Source organism: Phyllostomus hastatus, unplaced genomic scaffold (genome assembly GCF_019186645.2).
Source record: "Phyllostomus hastatus isolate PE091 unplaced genomic scaffold, TTU_PhHast_1.1 phas_contig_524, whole genome shotgun sequence".
In the NCBI taxonomy this organism is placed as follows: domain Eukaryota; kingdom Metazoa; phylum Chordata; class Mammalia; order Chiroptera; family Phyllostomidae; genus Phyllostomus; species Phyllostomus hastatus.
This window is the reverse complement of record NW_025333900.1, coordinates 15,840,032-15,847,290: the sequence shown is the minus strand read 5'-3', so window position 1 is coordinate 15,847,290 and position 7,259 is coordinate 15,840,032. Positions and strand designations below refer to the sequence as shown.

At 41.4% G+C, this 7,259-nt stretch overlaps 1 pseudogene; it reads right to left on the bottom strand.

The window, feature by feature from the left end:
* Positions 1-280: 280 nt before the first annotated feature.
* Positions 281-2,172, bottom strand: LOC123824030 (annotated as a pseudogene).
* Between the last annotated feature and the right edge of the window lie 5,087 nt (positions 2,173-7,259).

The following is a 7,259-nucleotide window of genomic DNA, read 5'->3' as shown; positions in this document are numbered from 1 at the left end:
ATTACTTTGAATAATATTTTTTTTCAGGAACTGGTATTTATTATCAAAGTCATATTTGATGTCAACAAGATGCCACAACTACAAAAAAATTGCACACATTGCAATCTCAATGCAAACAGTCAAATGGAACCCCTGTCATTAAAAAAGTAATTCCAATTACCCCAAAAAGCAGCTGAATTTTTTACACATCTTTATACATCCAGCCAACAAATTAAAATGGTTAACAAGAAAAAAACACAAATGCAGGGGTCTGGTATTAATGTTTAAAAAAGGCAACCACTTAAGCATTTCTATCAATTTGAACGTCAATTTCTCCACCACTCAGCTATATCCCATTCATCAAATGGCAGGCTCTCTCTCAGCCCCCTCTGGCGACTCAAACGTAACTACTCCACACCCCTTGGACTTCTCATTCTCCATCTTGATGTCAGCATATAGCACATGGCCACATTCATTGAATTTGTCCTTGAGCATCTTCCAAGTAAAATCAAACGGGAGATTTCTCACAAATATCTGTCAGGCCTTCCTGGCCACCCCTGGAGCATGGCCTCCATCTCCACCAAAGGAACCTGCGAAGCTTCCTCCAAAGTTACCACGTTCCATCTCGATGGCACGGTCAAAGCTGGCACTGCCACCGCCATTCATGGCCAGGCCCATGTGCTCAATGCCAGCACCCAAGGCAGGGCCCATGACAGGACCCATGCACTCCAGGCTGTTGGCGCCCATGCGTTCCAGGCCGGTGGCCATGCGATCCATCACAGGGCCCATGCCCTCCAGGCCAGCCCCCTTGCCTGCGGGCACCATGCCCTCCATGCTCAGGCCCATATGCTCAATGGCAGGGCCCATTCACTCCACACCAGAGCCCATGTGCTCAATGGTCTGGCCTACACGGTCGATGGGTGCAGCCATGCACTCGAGGCCAAAGCCCAAGCTGGCACCCATGCGCTCCACGCCAGACCCGATGCGCTCCATGGTCTGGCCCATGCTCTCAATGCTGGAGGCCATGTGGTCGAGGCCCAGTGGGCCCATGTGCTCCATGCCAGCACCCCCAATGTGGTCAATGCCAGGACCCATCCTCTGGATCCCAGGGACACTGCCTCCACCTCCACCTCCTCCCTGCTTTGCAATGATCTCTCCTGTCTTCAGTGCATGACTTAGGATTTCATTTATTCTGCCCATGTTCACCCCAGATCCAAATTGACCCATGTTTTCCATACCACCACCAAAGGGCCCTTCCATGCCTCCCAACAAATTAAAACCATTTTATTTATTCCAAATCTTATGCCTTCCATTCCCATTCCTGCAGGTCCTATGTTTCCCATGCCAATGTCTTTATTTAAGTGATTGGCATCGATAGGCTGCCCTCCTGGTCCTAACCCCATTCCAATACCATCAAGTCCATGGGGAAGTTGTTGTGGACGCTCAAGAGGGAAAAAATCTCCCTTTGGTAAGGCCCTCTCATCCATTTTCACGTGCATTGGTCCATCAAATAGCAGCTGGCCATTAAACATAGATATAGCTTGCACAGCTTCAATGGACTGTTCAAAAGTAACAGTGCCTATTCCATGACTTTTTCCATCTTTATCTTCAAGAATGTCTGTCCAGACCACCACACCAGCCATACTAAAAATGTCCTTCAGTGTCTTCCAGTCAACTTTATAATCCAGATTTGCTACAAATACTGTGCTTCCAAGTCTTCCAGCCTGTAATGCATGGATAATCTCATTTGGGATGTTAGGATTATTTGGGATACTGGGTGGTATATTAATCATTCCTGGGCCACCTGGTCCCATACCCATCCCACCGCCTTTTGCATTGCTCTCCTGGCATGTTCACCATCAGGATCTTTGACTTTCAGTGGTCTTCCACTCAGACTATGCTTGTTTAGAACTTCAGCAGCTTTTTCATGCTCTCTTCCATCTTGAATTCAGTAACGGCACATCCCCTTGACTTTCCTTCAGCGTCCATTAAGAGCTCCACATATGTTACCTCACCAACTTTTTCTTTAACCAGGTCTTTAAGTGACTGCCATTTCACATCAAAAGGTATGTTTGTAATGAAGGCTCTGTACTTTTGGTTGGATTGGCATATGGCTCAAAGTGACTGCCTCCTCTCTTTATGTTTTTCTCCTTCCTCTTCTCATTCTGAGTAGGTCGTTCTCCTTCACCTTTAGGCCCCGGAGCCCCGTTACTGCTCGGCGTGCCGGGCACACCACTTTCTCCGTCCGTTTTGGGCTTTGTCGCCACCATGTCTGCCGCTGCTGCTTCAACCCCTGCCGCCGTTTTCTCCGCATCTCTTTGGATAATAATTTTGAAATAAAGTTTAAAAATACTGAACAAGGGGAATAAATGGATCAAACACAACATTATCCATTTTAAATTACTACCAGTGAAGCGATATAATCAAGAACAGATTTCGAAGAGGAATCACTGCAACTGAAATATGCCATATACTGGTTACTGTGGCCTTGGGCAAGTTATTTAATTGTTTTACCTTCGGACTTTTATAAAAGGGGGATTTTAATGTCCATCTTTAATGGTTATTCAGTGAATTAAATGTAATACATAAATAAAGCCCTGTAGGAGACATGCATAAACAACTATTTCCCTCACCCTTACTCTTTTTATCCATGTCGTCGCAGCCCTGGGATACTGATGAACTAGAATTACTCAGCAGTGATGCTCTCATTTGTTATGATGTTTCTGAACGTCAGTAAAACATATTGAGAACCCCAATGGTATTCCCTTTCCTTTTTCTACATATGGTTATAGCCAGCTGTGAAGCACCTCAATCTTATTTAAAGCTTCATTAGAATTCTGGAGTAGACACATAAAGATGTTGTCTTAGTTTGGGTTCCATCAAAAGCAGAGCCTGAGGCAAGGTTGTGGGTACGGGTGATTGTTTGAAAGGTGATTCCAGGAAGCAGGGATAAAGGACCCAGGAGAATGAAGGAAGAAAAAGGTAAAAACACAAATAAGTCTGCATTACTAGGCTCCCTACTTTGGGTAAGGGGAGCTTGACTCAGTCAGGGCCACCTGAGAAGCAAACTCAATGACCCCTGAATTGTCTGCCCCCAGAGCAAGAGACTGGAGCAGTTATCCATTGGGTTCTGACCTGCACCAGCTGGGGGTTGACCTTGGGAGCATTAACATCCCCACATGTATTGGGTGCACTTGCACAGGCAATGAGCAGGCTTCTGTGGCATCCAAGAGAGCCCTGGGGAAGAGAGCAGAACGACACACTGTGCACACAGGAAGCGTGGCATTGTCAGCACAAGGTGAGTCTGAACTTGCATAGAACTGTCTACTGCAGCTGCAGCTAAAAACAGAGGTGGGCTGAGGAGATATGACACAGGATGCCAGAGGCATTTGCTACATATATCATGTAGAAAAAATTTGGCCAAGTTACTGCTGCTAAAAGAACAAACATGCCACAATTGTCATCATTTTTTTCTTGCCTTCCTTCTTGAGTATGGCAGTAACAATTACATGTTTAAAGCTTGTGGCATTTCTTCACTGATCCAAACACCGCGAGCAAACATGCACATTTCCTTGACAGGCCTGAGGAGCTGAGCAGGCGTGACATTGACTTGTGTGTGTTTACCACTCTTAATAGCTCTTATAACTATGCTTACTTTTCTTTAAAAAGTGGGCTATTTCTATTTGGAATAGCTAATAAATGATAAAACAATAAAATTTCATCCCCAAAATTCAAAAATTACAGAAAAAAATTGTAAATCTACTGCAGTGCCAGAAGCAGAGGAGAGGTGCCACCTGCAGATCAAAACAAGGACACTTTTCTGGAGACTATAAAACCAATGAGAAAAGGCTGTCAAAGAAGAGATGGGGTTCTTCTCTGCTGTCTGACCTTGTTTTCTCTGCCACAGGAACAGCTGCAAACACATTCTCCTCTGATGTGGGTACTGACAAAATTACATGTAACACTTGAATCCCAAACAACGAGACACAGAAGGCTTCTAGCTTTAGTAACTTTGAAAATTGGTTTGTTTCTATAACATGATAACTATTCTTGGCAGAGACTTAACAGGTATTGAGAATTTACAGCCCCCAGAACACATATTTCAGTGAGTCATTTTAATGTACCATTTTAATACCGTCTACATTATTAAACCTTATGGCTCCCTCCCACCAGGCAGATGTCTTGACACAGAACATAGCTGGAACACTAAAATGTTCTCATAAAGGTCGAGTTGCATTGCTACCTCTTCCTCTATTCAGTGACCCCAAGTGATTATTACAAAGTTGTTTTTGCATCTTTGTCTTCTACATCTTATCAGTAGGAGAATGCTGGGAGAACATGGGTCAAAGATAACTCGGCAGCTTGAGGTTGCCTTTAAAGTATATAACCAATAGTGTCATGGTGGCTGTATGTGGAACCAGGTAGGTGCTTGGTGTGTCAGGGGGACCCCTCTGTGAAGTGCATGGTTTTCTGGCCACTATGCTGTACATCTGAAACTAGTACAGAATGATGTTGTGTGGACTATGACTAAATAATAAAACAAAGTATATAACCAAGCATAAAAGACTGACCCTCATATCCAGTCTCTCTGATCCAACAGAGGACCTATAAAGATTAGAAGCACTGAGAGCAGCATGGCAAGGAGGGCATGAGCAGTAGGCAAAAAAAACTAATCAATAGGAGGAAAAAAAGTTTTAAAAAACCCACATTTTCTTGGGTCTTCTGACTCCAAAATTTTTCCCCAGAATAGAACCAGGAGAACTGGTTTTACAATTGGAATTCTGACAAGGTAGACTCCTGAGTTGGGTACAGGCCAGAGAAATAGGAGAGCCTCCAGGTAATTTCAAGATGACAAAAAGCAACAAGGAGTGCAACACAACCATCCCAGCTGAGAGTGTTAGACAGAATAATGGCCTCCCAAAGATGGCCAGGTCCTCATCCCCAGGACCTGTGAATTTGTTACCTCATGTGGGAAAAGGGAGTTTGCTGTTGTGATTCAGTTAAGGGTTTGGAGATGGGGAGCTTACCCTGATTTTCCAAGTGGGTCCAATATACTCACAGGGGTGAAAGAGTCATGAAATTGAAAATAGAAGAACTAAGTAAAAGTCTATATACTAACATGGGAAGACCCATAACCTCAGAACCTTGGCAGCCAGATTTACAACTGCAAAAGGGAGATGGAAGTATCCCTTTTAAAAGAGAGAGAGAGAAAACCCTACAGATTCTTACACTTTTGTGTCCTCAGTGAGAAATCAACGTCACCAGCCCTGGCTGGTGTAGCTCAGTGGACTGAGCACGGGCTGTGAACCAAAGGGTCACCAGTTTGAGTCCCTGTCTAGGGCACATGCCTGGGTTACAGGCCAGGTCCTCAGTGGGGGCCATGTGAGAGGCAACCACACTTTGATGTTTCTCTCCCTCTCTTTCTCCCTCCCTTCCTCTCTCTCTAAAAAAATACATAAATAAAATCTAAAAAAAAAAAAGAAAAATCAACATCACCAAATCAATCTTAGTCTTTGGTGAAGCCACCAGACTACAAAGCCCAGTCACATAAATATGCAAAAATGAAGTTTTTGGTTATCCTCACTCCTTAATGGGTATGCACAACCAAAAATCAACAGATATTTGAGAGTTAGGAGACTAAAACATAATAACAGGGATGGGAGAGGGCAAATTAGATGAAATATGAACAATATAAGAAGCAGAAGAGTTTTCTTTTAAAAAACAACATTTACTCTGAGAGATAAAAGATGTTACATCACTGAAACTAGACAAGAATAATGTGTTATAAGGAGCACTCAAAAACCACAAAAGAGTACTTAAAATTAAAATTTTGATAGCAGAAACGTTTTTTAAATCAGTAAAAGAACCTATAGATAAAGTTGGTGAAATCTTCCTGAAAGTAAAACAAGACAACAAAATGATGGATAACAGGTGAATATCTAAGGAAACATTCAAGGAAACAAAACAGAGAAGAAGGTAGAAAGTAAAAGTATCAAAGAAATAATGTAAAAAACTTCTTAGAATATAAGATATAGCCCCAGCTGGTGTGGCTCAGTGAATTGAATGCTAGCCTGCAAACCAAAGGGTCACTGGTTCAATTCCCAGTCAGGGCACTTGCCTACTTTGCAGGCTAGGTCTCCAGCAGGGGGTGCACAAGAGGCAACCACACTTTGATGTTTCTCTCCCTCTCTTTCTTCCTCCTTTCCCTTCTCTCTAAAAATAAATATATAAAATCTTTAAAAAAGAAAATAAGGATGTAAAACTCTATATTAAAAAGGTCTGGAATAATAAATAAATAAATAAATAAGAAAAAAGTTCCCAGCATATTAAATGAGAAAAGATAGACACAAAGATACACCATCATGGAATTGTCATCATATTTGAACAAAAACAGTCATAAAAGCTTCCACGCAGAAAAAAAGGTTAAGTATAAAGGTTAGGAAATCAAAAGGTAATAGGCTTCTCAAGAATGATATTAAAAACTAGAAAGAATTGAATCAATGCTTTCAAAATACTGTTAGAAAATTAGTTCCAATTTGGAATTCTATATCCAATCAAAATAGGTTTAAGGTTATATATAAAATCTCCATGGAAAATATTTAAATATATCTCTCTATACTATTTCTCAGGAAACTATTGGAGAACAAAATTCAGCACAGGAGCATGAAAGAAAAAAATACGTGACTTACGATATAAGAAATCTAACACAAGAGTACAGGCTTAAAAAGCAATCATTCCAAATTGAAGCAAGAGGATGTAAGACTCCAGAAGGGATGAGTGGGAGGAAGGGGGCCAGAATGGATACCTACTACAGTATGCTTTGATCACGACGACAATAATATTCAAAGGGGTTCTATATTTGCTTCCAGGGAAGAATTAGTGATGAAGCAAATAAAACATATTTTAAAATAAACTGCAAAAAAAATGTAGAATAAGAAAGGAAACATAATCACAGTTTTCTTTAGCTCAGCAGTGCAAGTACATAGTCCTAATAAGGTAAGTAACTCAGAACCTCAGTTCTCCCATTTATAAAATGGATACATGAATCGTAATTGCACTTATCCACTAGGATTATTGTGATGATGGTATTAATTAGTGAATGTAAGCACTTAAAGATACACCTGGTGCATACTAAATACTCAATAAGTTAGCTGTATTTGTTAGCTACTTATGAACACTGAATACTTATTTAACCAAAAGTTACAACTCTGAGAAAATAGAGATAAGTTCTTTTTTTCTTGGATAATAACAAGACAACAACCATATAAGCACATTATTTA